The following is a 15,102-nucleotide window of genomic DNA, read 5'->3' as shown; positions in this document are numbered from 1 at the left end:
GCTCTCTTACTTTGCCAAAGAGAACACCAAGGTCAAGTAATGGTATCTTTTTACTAACTTCTCTTTTTGGAGAAATGTATCCCCGAAGTGTTTAGTGTAACTGCTCCTGTCTGTTAATTCTGCTTGTGGTTTATTCTGTTAGTTCGTCAAGTCACCAGAAGGGCAAAAGACCATTTCAAAAAGGAGGCATCTCAAAAATCCCTCCCTGGGCTCACAGGGAGACCTCACCACAGTCCAGGATACACATAAAGCTGGTGGTGAGGGCTGGGGATATACGCAGTTGGTCGAGTGCTTGCTTTGCATGCACGAGGCCCTGGGTTCAATTCCTGGCACCACCACCAAAATAAAAATAAAAATAAAAATAAAAACTGGTGGGTGAGCTCCAAAGCTGAACCTGCTACCAGAAAGAAAACACACTGATGAAAACTTGGGATCACATTACAGGACATTCAAAATGTATAAGGGCCAGTCCTTGCCCTCAGAGAACTATAATGAAATAGGACACTGTCTCCTAAACGAGTTGCCTTCACTTAAGGAATCCTTATCCAAGGCAAAACTATGAAATCAAAGTTTTTCTTGGGTGTATGTTTCCCCACTATGCTCAAGACCCAGCCAATATCTTCTCATTTAAGGCCCTAGAACTTCAATCTTCTTGCCGTTCCTCCTTTCAATAACCAAACCTTCCTGGCCTATGACTCAATCTCTAAGCCTGCCAGTCTCCATATTTTAGCATCGATTTATTATGGAAACTAATTCTTACTAGAATGATAACTGACTAATATATTAGCCTCTCATGATGGAATACTTTTCTCCAACTAATACAAACACATCTCTGAAATCTATCAAAGAGTGACATACAAGGTAGGAATTTCACATAACAAGACAGGTCAGCTAGGCAGAGTTAGATGTTTTTCTTAGCCAGTTTTACAGAATCCTCAAATCACAGGCTGGGCATGGTGGCACATGCCTCTAATCCCAGCAGCTCAGGAGGCTGAGGCAGGAGGATCACAAGTTCAAAGCCAGCATCATCAATTTCGGGAGACCCTAAGTAACTTAGTGAGACCCTGTCTGTAAATAAAAATACAAAAAAAGGACTGAGGATGTGGCTCAGTGGTTAAGCACTCCAAGGTTCAATCCCCTGTGCCCCCCCAAAATCCCTCAAATCATAACATTCTGGTGGCATAGAAAGACCAGTTTAACACACAGTCCTCTGTACATTCACATTGATCCTTAATCCCAACTCTTCCAAACCTGGGAAATGCCAATTTCCAGAAACCTGGGAAATAACAAGAAGCTCTAGGATTTACAATCTAAGAAGGCAAGACTAACTTAAAAAAAAAAAGAACAATAAAACAGCTAAATCTGTGCTATAAATTATTAATGTCATAATAATTTAGAGACAGAAAAGATTGCTGTTGTGGGGGGAAGTTTCCCTCTATGAAGGAATAAGACTAGGGTGAAAGTGTAGATAAAGTGAGCATGTTGGTACTGCCTATAATCCCATATACTTGGGAGGCCGAGGCAAGTTCAAGGCCGGCCTCAGAAAATTAGTGAGACCCTGTCTCAAAATAAAAAAATAAAACGGGCTGGGTTGTGGCTCAGTGGTAGAATGCCCTTGTGTTTAATCCCCAGTGCTGCTAAAATTAAATAAAATAACAATAGATTATAGTTAGAATCCAAGTATAGAATGATTAGGCCTTTTCAAAAAGTACTGAAAAAGTTTCCCTGGAACACTAACTTGTCCAAAAATTTCCCCAGAGACCTTTAAGAACCTATCTCAAGTCCACCTAAGGATGAGGACTGTCAGGAGGGGCAACCATAACTCAAACTGGAGGGCCCTTTGCCGCAGGACTGCAGGAAGCTGCTCCTGTCCTGGCAGATTCTGATCCTTTTGTGTAATGATGTGTCTTCACATCTGTCCCTTCAGAGAGGTGTGTCCTCAGTCAGAAAAACTCCAGCGATGTTGTTGAACTGGAAGAGCCAGGAATGCCAAGGAAACAGTTTGTCTTCCTGGAGGCCTCAGAGAGACTGCCCCCCAGCTACACAGGGGTGGGACTGTGCATCACTGCCAAGGTTAACCATCCCTGCCTGTGGGCATATGCCAGAGACGCAGGAAAGTCACCGTGACAAGGACGTGCCCCAGCCAGTCGGCAAACTCTTATCACATTCTGCTTCTGAGGGACCCCAAAGTGACGGCTGTCCCCCAAAGTGACAGATCTCCTTCTCTCCTTTTGTCCTGGTTTCCACTCTGCTTTTCGCTCTTCTCTTTGCGGCTCAGTGCAGTTCTTCTCCTTGGTCTACTAGGAGACGGACCGCGTGGGAAGAAGAGGGAGATTCCATCCCCATCTGGTTCCCTGGGACCTTTGGTCTCAACACGGAGGGCACCAAGGACAAAGTGAGGCTGAAGAGAAGAGGGAAGGGGATGCTCATTGTTTCTAAGGCTTCCCTGGGAGAGAGGTAATTAGTCAAGCCTCAGAAAGATATTGACCTGTTGCCCTTCCTGGCACATGTTCCCCGGAGGTGGGCTTGGGGCTGGTTGGCAGAATAATCTTTCTTTCCTTCTTTCTTTCTTTTTTTTTTGAAGTACTGGAAATTGAACCCAAGGGCCCTTTACCACTGAGCTTCCTCCCAACCCTTTTAATTTTCGTTTTGAGATAAGGTGTTGTTAAACTGCCCAGGCTGGCCTTGAACTTGGGATCCTCCTGCCTCGGCATCTCAAGTAGCTGGGATTATAGGCATGTGCCACCACGCCTGACTAGTGGCATCATCCTGCCGGCTGGAGGGATCCTTCTTTCTCTGCAGAGCCCCACCTGGCGTTATTTCTGTGAGGGGCTTCTTCCTCAGTCTCCAGGGGTAGAACTTGACCTTAAGCTGTACCTCCGCTCTCTGCTTTCATATAGAATTTTATTTCCTGGGACCTTTGGTCTCTGGGAGGAAGCATCCATTCACTGAAGGGTTCCCCCCAATGCCAGGCTTGCCCTGGGCTGCTATGAGGATACATCTTCAGAATGAAAAAACATTCCCCAAATGACCACATTCCAATCAAGAAGTGAGGGAATAAAATGTTCTGAACCAGTTCAAGATTTGGCAAAATTGAGCCAGCTATGGTGGTACATACCTGTAAATCCCAGTGACTCTGGAGGCTGAGGCAGGAGGATTGCAAATTTGAGGCCAGCCTTAGCAAATTTAGCAAGACCTTAAGCAATTTAATGAGATCCTGTCTCAAAATAAATTTTTAAAAAAGGACTGGGGGTGTGACTCAGTGGTATAGTGCCCCTTTGGCAAAACTGGGGGAGATGGGGAGTGAGGGCAGCATTTCAGGAACTAAACAAGGGATTCAGAACTCATTTGTAGTGAATAATCTAGTCCTCTAACTCAAATATGCAAGAAATAGTACTTTCTTGGGCTGGGCATGGTGGCACGGGCCTGTAATCCCAGCGGCTCAGAGGCTGAGGCAGGAGGATCGCGAGTTCAAAACCAGCCTCAGCAACAGCAAGGCACTAAGCAATTCGGTGAGACCCTATCTCTAAATAAAATACCAAATAGAACTGGGGATGTGGCTCAGTGATCGAGTGCCCCTGAGTTCAATCCCCAGTACCCAAAAAGAAAAAAGAAAGCATTTTCTTTATTTGCTATAAATCTGTTTCTATTTATTTATGTATTTTGCAGTGCTGGAAATCAAGCCCAGGCAAGTGCTCACTCTACCACTGAGCTACATCCCCAACCAAGTCAATTTAGCTTCTACTCCTAAGTTCCTGTTGTGGGACACAATTTTAAGAACAGACCATCACTACTGAGAAGTCCAAATCTGAGAGTCTTTATTAGCCTGCGGGCTGACTGTCTCACACAATGCCCAAAGTGGCTATTTGGAGAACAGCCCCATCACAGGGATACAAGGGTTTTTATACCATAAGTCAGTACATCAATCATAACTGTCTGTTGCTATGATTCAAAACTACAAACTAACATCATGAGATCTAAAATTGTAAGCAGAAGGGGAAGTGGGTCAAAATGATCTTAGCTGAGTACAAGTTAGAGAATGGTTACTAATATCTAGACAATCACTGTTGACATGGCACATTGTCTAAGAAAAATAGGAATCAAAAAGAGAACAATTTTACATTATATAAAAATTGCCATTTTGTGTTGCCAAACATGCTATGCTAAGCAACTGTTGACGGTACAGAGGCGGGGTGTTCCCATGGGAGAAGCATTTCCTACCTGACATGGAGTCTCAGGGTAAAATGGAGTCTGTTTTGTCATTGCCCATATAATTGCCCATATAGTGTGACCTGTAACATTTCCATGAAGTCAAATATGTCAACCCGTCACAGTTCCCACTTGGCAGGAGAGTCCATCCTGGCATTCAGTGCTGAGGCCTTATTCCTCTCCCCTCTTCCTGCCAGGCACCCCCAGAATCCAGGTGCCCAGGAAGTTATGAGGTCTCTAGTCTCTCCATGTAGATTCCTTATTTTCCAAAACCCAATGGTGCACTGTAGCTGGGCTCTGTTTTCATACCATGTATGAGGAACAGAATTCTTTGCCAAGGCGTGAAACCCTGTTGAGGATTTTTACCCATTTATTTATTTGTGGTGCTGGGGATCAAACCCAGGGCCTCGCACGTGCGAGGCAAGCACTCCCCACTGAGCTACATCCTCAGTCCTAGTTTTTGTTTTGTTTTGTACCATGGATTGAACCCAGGGACATTTAACCACTGAGTCACATCCCCAGCCATTTTTATTTTTTGAGGCAAGGTCTTGCTTAAGTTACTTAGGGTTTTGCTAAACTGCTAAGGCTGGCTTTGAACTCATGCTTGATCCTTCTGCCTCAGCCTCCTGAGTCTCTGGGATTACAGGTGTGGGCCACCATGCAAGGCCCTAGTTGTGTTTTGTTTTCTTTCTTTCTTTCTTTTTCTAAAGGACAAGAAGAATCATCGGTTTTTTCTGCTTTGTACCAAGCCCAAATCCCTGACACAAGGAATGACCTGCCTGGGAGTACGATTGAAATAGAAGGAGTGGGGCAGAATGTTGTGAGAAAAACACAGTTTAATATGTCAAAATTATATCCCGCCACTCGTTCATCGAAGCAGGAATTTCAGGGCACCTGCTTTGGAGCCAAGCACCATGTTAGTCACCAGGGACACACATGTGACCAAAGGAAGTCCTTCCTGCAGCCCTCAACCTGGCCTGCCCTAGTGGGAAAGACAGGCATGAAGTCACCTAACATGAGGACTATAATGACAGCACAACAGAAATATGCAACCAGAATCTTAGCAACGGAGACAAGGAAGCTGCAGATGCAGCCTGGGCCGTTCAGGGAGGACTCGCCCAGGAGGAGGGCTCTGAGCCAGGACTCCAAGAATGAAGAGAATTTGGCAGCACGGAAGAGGGGGACCTGGAAAGAGTCACAAGGAACGAGAGAGTCAGGCCATTCTGGAAATGAGTGCGCCTTCCTCTGGGAGTGAGTGGTAGGAGGCACCTGTGAGAGAGGAGTTTCAAAAAAAGAATGAAATCCCCAGGGAAGGCTCACTGGCAACGTGGACTATCATGGGTTGTATTTCTTTTCTCCTTGCTGGGCTGGAAGGGTGTGGAATAAATAACCCTCTTTCTTCCTCTCCTCAAGTTTGCAACCAACGGAGAAATAAGACAGAGGAAACAGGTGGACTTTTAATTTTTTTTAATTTTCACTTATTTATTTATTGGTGCTGGGGATTGAACCCAGGGGCGCTTAGCCCCTGCCCTTTTGAAAATGCTTTATTCAGAGACAGGTTCTTACTAAGTGGCTTAGGGCCTTGCTAAGTTGCTAAGGTTGGCTTTTTTTTTTTTTTTTAATAACTTTATTTTTTCTCTTTATGTGGTGCTGAGGATCAAACCCAGTGCCTCACACAGACAAGGCGAGCACTCTACCACTGAGCCACAACCCCAGCCCCTACGGTTGGCTTTGACTCTAGATCCTCCTGCTTCAGCCTTCCCAGCTGCTGGGATTACAGGTGTGTGCCACCTTGCCTGGCTACAGGTGGATATTTAAACTTTATGGCAGATACAGTTCCACTGGAGGACACAGTGTAGATGTACAGTCCCCAGGGACTTCCTGTTCTGTCATTGCTAAAGCAGACAGACTACACAGGTACTGGGAGTGCTGAACACCAGCCCTCCCACAAAGGGCAGGTGTTTTGCTTGGCGAGAACATACCCTCTTTTAGAAGCAAGCCCTAAACGGGTAAAGCAAAGTTTAAGTGAGCACAGTTCCTTCCTGGCAACTTACCAATTAGGAGAGTCATTCTTCTTCCCAAGAGAGGCCAGAGAGATTTCAGGAGTGGGACTCAAACAAAACCCTCTCTACAGGGAAAGACAAGGAGTCAGGAATGGAGGTTCCATGTCACAATCCACATCAGGAACTCACATTGTTATGTTTTCCTGAAATAGAGAATCACCCCACATTTACTTAAAAAATCAAACTTTTTTTTTTTGCTGGCACTTGAAATTGAACCCAGGTTTTCGTGCATGCTAAACTCACTACCACTGAGCTAGACTATCACCCCCAACCTGAAACCAAACTCTATTTGTTTTCTCTTAATTTTTTGGTAGTGGGGATTGAATCCAGTTGCTGAGGCTGGTTTTGACCTTTTTTTTGTATGTGTGTGTGGTGCTGGGGATTGAATCCAGGGACTTGTGCATGCAAGGCAGGCATGCTACCAACTGAGCTATATCCCCAGCCCTGGTTTTGAACTTTTGATCCTCCTGTTTCAGCTCCCAAGTCTCTGGGATTATAGGCATGCACCACCACATCTGACTTCCTGAAAACAAACTTTATAAGGCACTTTAACATCCTTAGAATAAGAGCATAGAAAGAAAAGGTAGCCAGGAGCAGTGGCGCAGACCTGTGATCTCAGCAACTCAGGAGGGTGAGGCAGAAGAATTGCCAAGTCTGAGGACCACCTGGGCAACTTCATGACACCCTGTCCAAAAATAAAAAAATAAACAGTGCTGAGGATGTAGCTCTTGCCTAACATGACTGAGTTCCTGGATTCAATACCCTCTTTTCAAACAGTTGTGCTAAACTGCAGGAGAACTAATGTAGAGGAAAGAATACAAAGATGAATAAAGCTTTGGGTTGGGGGCCTTTAAGTCAAATGAATTTGTGACTTTGGGTAGTACCAGAGGACAAGTAAGAGATGCTGACAGCAACTACTCTGAACGAACTAAGGTGCTTGGCCCAAGAAATGTATTTGTTAGTATTTGCCAGGGTTCAGCCCTTTCATGGACCGCCTGGTGGTCTTACCTTCCATAGGTCAGTTTCTTTGGGTTGAATATACACATGAATAAATGAATCAGGAAAGAGCTGGAAAATGGCAGAAAGGGAAATTTTTGGTTTTAAACTAATGAAGAGGAATTCTTGAAACAGAGCAGTAAACTTGGCATTGATCTGAGGCTTCTGCTGGGCTTGTATTGTGGCACCAATCTCCTTTCTCCAGGGATCTTTAAAGGTCATCTTGGGCTCTTTCCTCTCCATCATCCTCATATCAAATTTGTTTCCAAGTTCTCTTATATCTCCTTCTTTTCCATCACTGTGGCCACATCCTGGCCCAGGCCCTTATCACTTGGCGCTGGTCTGGACTCATGTGTCTGGGCAGGGGTGAGCACAGAGTCCTGGGAGGCAGCTGCAAGGCTACCTCAGTGGATCAGGCTGCAAGTGACACTGGGTTTGACCCCCTCCCCCTCCAAGGCCTGGGTCTTTTTCCTTATCAGCTCCGCTCACAGGTACCCCAGCCTCCTCCTTCCAACCAGCACCCAGCTCCTGGCTGGGCCAGACACTCCTCACACTTTCAGGCTTTCTCTGTCACCTCACTGGGGCTCCCCTCCCCCCAACCCCTTCCTCGGGTTTCAATTAACTAGCTGCCCATAGATTGCAGCACATTTATTCTCCCTGAAATAGAAGTGACCCATAACAAGGCTTAATGAGATCATCCCCCAAGGAATTTAATAAGGGACAATTCCTTTAGACAGTCAGATGAGAGTGGCAGCTGTGAGGGAGGATTTGGGGGAGGGAGGACAGAACATGGATGCTCCAGCTTGGGGTGCAATGGGGGTCTGGGACCCCTGCAGATGGCAAGAGACACAGGAAGCAAGGAGGCTTGGCAGACTGACTGGGTGGGAGAAACAGAAGCACAACCTCTCTTGCTTTCCAAATTTGCCAAAAGCCAGAAGGAAACCTAATGCCCTCCCTGACTCAGCTCCCCACGAGGTCCCCAGGTTCTAGAGGTCACAAGCCCAAGAGCTTCAGATGCCTGAAGATGAAGATTGCCAAAAGGGGACTCTTCCCCATGCCTAAATTCAAAGAGGCAGGGCAAATGTCCAGCATGGTGGAGCTTGCCTTACAAGCTGGGAAAAGAGAACGTTTGTTTTTCCTGCTCTTGAAAGCTGATCGCCTCTGCAGCCAGGACTGGTGCCAGCTGTGATCAGTGTCCAGCCTGGCAAATGGGTCACTGGAGACTCAGTGAGTCCTTGGCTGCATGCATTTTTCTGTCTGTGCACCAGCCGCCTTAACAGCACACCTCCTTGGCACCCACAATACAAGGCCTGTCTGCTCGCCCACCCAGGGGAGGCCTGTTCTCCCTTCCCCAACACTACAGCACACAGCATCTGCCACCTACATACAGTCTGCAAAAGCTAGAACCTGAATGGTTCCTAGGTAGACCTAGTCCAGCCATCTCCCTGATGTACAGAGGAGCACCTGGGGCCCAGGGAGGCTAAGGGACATCTCTAAAGTACTAGTTCTCCATGTTCCTGACAATTATCACCATCTAGCAGATAAAAACAACACACCCATGGCTAGCATGCACAAGACCCTGGGCTCCATGGTTAGCACTGCAAAAAATAAATAAATAAAACTAACACACACTTAGCTTGGTGTTGTGAACTGGGAGCCTGAGGCAGTGGCTAACTTTGCTCCCAGTTTCACCAGACTGCAATCCAAGTGTCGGCTGGGGCTGCAGGCTCTCCGGAGGCTGACTTGGGGGAACATCTCCTCCCAGGCTCCCTCAGGCTGTTGGCAGAATTCATCTTGCAGTTCTAGGACTGTTTCCTTGCTGGTGCTCACTGGATGGAGTCACAGCTAAAGGTGACCCACAGTTCCTTGCCAATGGCCTCTCCATTGGTCTTGCACAGCATGGCAACTTCCACAAAGCCAACAACTAAAAGTCTGACCTCAGAGAGGGTCTAATCCTTCTTTTGAAGGTTTTTGACTGATTAAATCAGGTTCACCAAGAACATTTTTTTTTTTTTTTTTTTTTTGGAGGGGGCAATGTTAAGGAATCAAACCTGGGGCCTTATGCATGCTAGGCAAGCGCTCTGTCATTGGATTACATTCTCAGTCCCTTTTATCTTATTTTGAGACAGGGTCTCACTAAGTTGCTGAGGCCATCCTTGAACCAGCAATCCTATTACGTTAGAGTCCTGAGTAGCTGGGATTATAGGTTTTGGGGAATATGCCACCATCCCCAGGTAGATGAGGGGATTTATTAGGGAAATTGACTCAAGTGATTATGGAGGCTGAGAATTCCCACAACAGACCTTGAGATCCCAGTAGCTTTGTCCAAGTTGGAAAGCCTCCGAACCAGGGTAGCTGATGGTGTAACTCTCAGCTCAAGGCCTAGGGTCTGACGACACTGGTGTAAGAGCCTGGACTCCTGCGAGGGCAAGAGGACAAAGAGTGCCCTGGCTCAGGAAGGAAGGGTGGGTGGGAGAAGAGGAGGGTCAGAGTTGCTTCCTCTAACTTTTGTTCTATCTGGATCCTCAGTGGATTGAATGGGATCAATCCCACCCACAACGAGGGCCAACCCCACCTCATATGCCAGTCTTCCCGGGAGACTGTCCTCACAGACACAACCAGAAAGAAAGCTCTACCAGTTCTCTAGGTGCCCCTTAATCTAGCCAAGTCAACTCCTAAAATGAACTACCCCAAGGACCAACTAACACTCAAAAGGAAGGGATTGGTTATACTGGCATGAGCAGCAGGGGACCTGGACTTTACGGACACCCTGGAATCTGTCCACCACATCTAGCGTCGCACGCTAGGTAATAGCAGAAATAAGACAGAGAACCCAGATTTCGTATAGAAGCAGGTCCCCAGGGCTAGCTGTGTTTTGGGGCTCAGAATGTTCCAGATTCTAGGTGATTATACCAGAAACTCATACCCCTCGACCCTGTGGCATTTGGGAGGACACCAGTCCTCCTCCTACGCCTTAGATTCTGGAGTTGACCAAATGGTGACTCAGGTAAGGTTTTGTTTCAAATGAATTCAGGTCAGATCAGATTTTGCCAACTGAATTATGAAAAACCTTTGGGTTTTAGAGCTTTGGGAGCTTTGGAAATTCCAATAAGGAACTGTGAGCCTGTAATAACTGATGTTCATAGAGTTCACATGCTAGAATTGGGCCAAGGAGCTGCTTACTCACAGCCCTGTGGGGGATAAGATTTTGGACGAATGAACCACTTTCCTCCCTCTATCTCCGCCCCCTCCCTCCCTCTCATCTAAGTAGGCTCTGCACCATTGACAGAGGTGAGAGGAGGCTGGGTGGAGCCTGAGTCTCTTGCTTGCTTTTTTTTTTTTTTTTTGAGATATTTTTTGAGATAAGCTTTTGCTACTTTGCAAAGGCAGTTCTGGAACTCTTGAGCCCAACTGATCCTTCTTCCTCAGCCTCCTGAGGGCTGGAATTAGAGACATGCACAATCAGGCCCTGTCTGGAGATTGTAACCAGAGCCACTCCAGCACTCAGTTACATCCCCAGCCCATCCCTACTTTTTTAAGACAGGGTCTCCCTCAGTTACCCAGGCCTCCAACTTGTGATCCTCATACCTCAGCCTCCTGAGTTGGTGGGATTACAGGCATGCTCCACGGAGCCTGGTTGACAAAACACTTTGGACAAGGAAACAGCAAGCCATCAACCAACTCACCAACCAACCAAAGACTGAAAGTTGATCCCTCCACACCAGCCAAGGAAGTGGAAGGAGAGGAAAGCACTTCTCAGCTGGCAGGACCCCACGGGTGAGGGCTGCGTCTGATGCCTGGACCGGCTGGGGTCTTGGGCGCCTCCCGACTTGCTCACCCTGGAATGGAGGGAAGGGACATTCTGCTGGGTGCTCAGGGCTCAGGCCCTCCTTAGTACTTTCTCATAATGTTCTGCGAGCCAGTCTTCTTTTTGTAGCCAGAGCAAATCTATTTGTCTCCAGCCCAATGTCAGAGTTGGTTGTTTACTAGAGTAGCTATTGCTCAGTACATGCTCCCTGACCAACGCTTGAGTGTGTATTTGATGGGTGGCAGGTCTGTGGTGTCCTCGGCCCCCTCCAGGGGTTCCTGTGCAGTTAACTTCCTTGGAAGTGTTTGGTTTGGGAGACCCTCTGATCTAGTTCCTCATGGTCCATATTGTGTTTCATTACATCACCCTCCATTTTTTGAGGGAGCAAAACTTCATGACAAATTGGTACAGTCCCAGGCCTGAGTAGGGCAGTTTGGGTACTGGGCTTGTGTCCCTCTAGTAGTGAGTCTCCTCACTGATTTGACTTTGACTCCAGATCCCCAAGGCACTGGGTTTGTCCTCGCGCTACCCTCTTAGAAAGTATTTTAAAGATATGACTGCCCTCTAGTGGCTAAAATTATACAAGTTGTTGCCCCTACCTTTCAAACATGATTTGGAGGAGTGATCACCATCTGACTGAGAGACTTGTTAGGGAAGATTACTGAGTTATTTGGGAACTGGGGTGACAAAGTGGGTGGTAAGACTTTTCTCCAAGCCAGGCATGGTGGCACGTGCCTGTGATTCCAGGACTCAGGAGGCTGAGGCAGGAGGATTGCAAGTTTGAGGCTAGTCTCAGCAATTTACTAAGAACCTGTCTCGAAATAAAACAATTTGCAAAAGTAGCTCAGTGGTAGAGAGGTTGTCTAGCATGTGTGAAGAACTGGGCTCACTCTCTGGTACAAAAAATAAATGAATGAATGAATGAACTACTCCCTCAAAGGGAACCTCATTCATTTATTTTTACCTTATTTTGCTGTCTTTATGTATGCTTCATATATGCTAAAAAGACATTTGAAAAATTCACTGTATGCTTATTATTATTATTATTATTAGTAGTAGTAGTAGTAGTAGAAATAGTACTGGGGATTTAACCCAGGGGTGCTTTACTATTGAGCTACATTCCTAGTCCTTCTTATTTTTTATTTTGAGATAAAGGTCTCTCTAAGTTGCTTAGGACCTCACTAAGGTGCTGAGGCTGGCTTTGAACTTGTGATCCTCCTGCCTCAGTCTTCTAAATCACTGGGATTATAGGCACGCTGCACCATGCCTGACTGTATACTTAACTTTTTTCAACTCAAAATTATGCCTAGCCCATGCAAGGCCCTGGGTTCAATCCTCCAGCACCAAACAAACAAGCAAAACAAAAACAAACAAGAAATCAGGCATATGCCCATAATCCCAGCTACTGAGGAGAATGGGAATCGCAAGTTCAAAGCAGCTTGAGCAACTTAACGAGACCCTGTCTCAAAATAAAATTTTATAAAGGGCTCTGGTAGAGATCTTGCCTGGTATGTGCCAGGCCCTGGCTCTATCACTGAAAGCTAAAAACAAAATAAAACTTGATAAAAATTAAAATAGATGAACTTCCTTGATAGGATAAATAGACCTGAAGCCAGTATAAAAGGCAAACTTCTTTAGTAGAAGAATTCCAATCAATTCAGGGTGCCATAGATTGTTCCCTTTGACAAACTGTGTTTTCCAAGGTGATCACATTGCTCTTGCAATGTAACACTGACAATCACCCATTGGTGGGGAGTCTCTTCAAATTAAGAGTATGGACACTACAACATCTACAGAATGGTTTTTAAAAATTTTTTGTTTTGTACTTGGAATTGAACCCAGGGTGCTTTACCACTGGGCTGTAATCCCAATCCTTCCTTCCTTCCTTCCTTCTTTCCTTTCTTTTTTGTCTTTAAGACAGGGTCTTGCTAAATTTTCCCAGGCTGGCCTCCAAATTGTTATTCTCCTGCTGGAACCTCTCTAGAGTCACTTGGAATTATAGGCATGGGCCACCACATCCTACTGAGAATGGTTTAAACTTTTTAAAAGGATGATACCAAAGATTTTTTGAGGTTGTGGAGCAACTGGAACTCTTACACACAGCTGGTAAGAGTATAAATTAATACAATCTTTTTGAAAATGTTTTGGTAGAATTTTCTAAAGTTATACCAGCAATTTTAGTCTTGAATGAATATACATATGATATGCATATATTATATATTATATATATAATATATATATTAATGACATGTGTAAGAATGTATAGTTGGGGACTGGGGATATAGTTTAGAGGCAGAGTGCTTGCGTAACATGCACGAGGCCCTGGGTTCCATCAATCAGCACTGCAAAACATAAAAAAATAAAAGTACAGGTGCTCCTCCATATCTGCAGGTTCACATCTGCAGATTCAACCAATCACAGAAAATATTTGTGGAAAGAAGTTGTTGTTGTATTGGAAATGTACACCTTTTTCCTTTGTCATTATTCTGTATATAATACAGTATAATAGCTATTTACATAGCACTTGTATTGAGTTTTATAAGTAATCTAGGGACCATTTAAAGTATATGGGAGCATGTATATGGGTCATATGGAAATACTGTACAGATCAGCTTTATTCATAGGAACCCCAAATTAAAATAAAAAACATTGGGCTGGGATGTAGCTCAGTGGCAAAGCATCTGCCTTGCGTTCGCAAAGCCCTGGGTTTGACCTCCAGTTCCAAAAAAAAAAAAAAAAAAAGACAAAAAAATAAAAATAAAAAATAAAAAACATTGGAGAAATGACAGCCTTATTAACACATAGTGCTGGGAAAACTCGTTATCCAGTTATCCGGAAGTGTGGGGGTCTTCTCTGCCACATCCCACGTGGGTGAGAAAAGGGTTAACTGCTGGAGGAGGATGTTGGCGATTTTTCTATCTATTATCCAAAAAACTTATCTACTCAGTAAATACACAAAAGGCAATACTCTTTTTAAATGAGGGGGGTCTGGGGGGTCTGGCCATACCAGCTCTGGCCTCTTACAACAACTCGCCAACTCTCTTCTATTTATAATATACAGGTAAAAGGGGCAAGGACCAGGAGCTTCTTCTGTGATGGACAGGATAGGGTGGAGTTAGGGGAGCCATTCTCTTAAGGGGGAATATTCCAGAAGGAGACAGGCACTCCCGCGCAGTGCCACGTGCTTCCCGGCCATTCCTAAGAAGCCAGGCCTCTGCATCCCATGGCTCAACCCAGTCTGATTCTGCTAAATAAGGATGACTTCCCACACAGAAAAATGAAACTAGACCATTATTTCTCACCCTACACAAAAATCAACTCAAAATGGATCAAAGACCTAGGAATTACAGCAGAAACTATGCAGCTCCTAGAAGAAAAGTAGGGTCAACACTCAAATATATAAGTACAGGCAACAACTTTCTCAGTAAGACTCCTAAAGTTCAGGAAGTAATGCCACAAGTTAATAAATGGGATGGCCTCAAATTAAAAAGCTTCTGCAAAGCAAAGGAAACCATTAGGAATGTGAAGAGAGAACCTATAGAATGGGAGAAAATCTTTGCTAGCTACTTTTTTATTTTTTCAGGGGGGTCCTGGGATTGAACTAAGGGTCACTCAGCCACTGAACCACATCCCCAGCCCTGTATTGTATTTTATTTAGAGACAGGGTCTCACTGAATTGCTTAGCGCCTTGCTCTTGCTGAGGCTGACTTTGAAATCACAATCCTCCTGCCTCAACCTCCTGAGTCCCTGGGATTACAGGCGTGCACCACTGCGCCTGACTGCTAGCTACTTTTCTGACAGGATTAATAGCTAAAATATATTAAGAACTTAAAAATACTTTACACCAAAAAATCAAATAACCCAATTAACATATGGGGAAAGAATTAGACATTCTCAAAAGAAGAATTCAAATGACCAACAATATATGAAAAAAACTTTTAGCAATATTAGCAATTAGGGAAATGCAAATCAAAACTACCCTGAAGATAGTAGAATGAAACAGTATTACCCTATGTATATTTATGA

Source organism: Sciurus carolinensis, chromosome 15 (genome assembly GCF_902686445.1).
Source record: "Sciurus carolinensis chromosome 15, mSciCar1.2, whole genome shotgun sequence".
NCBI classification, from domain to species: domain Eukaryota; kingdom Metazoa; phylum Chordata; class Mammalia; order Rodentia; family Sciuridae; genus Sciurus; species Sciurus carolinensis.
Note: the sequence above shows the minus strand (reverse complement) of the source record.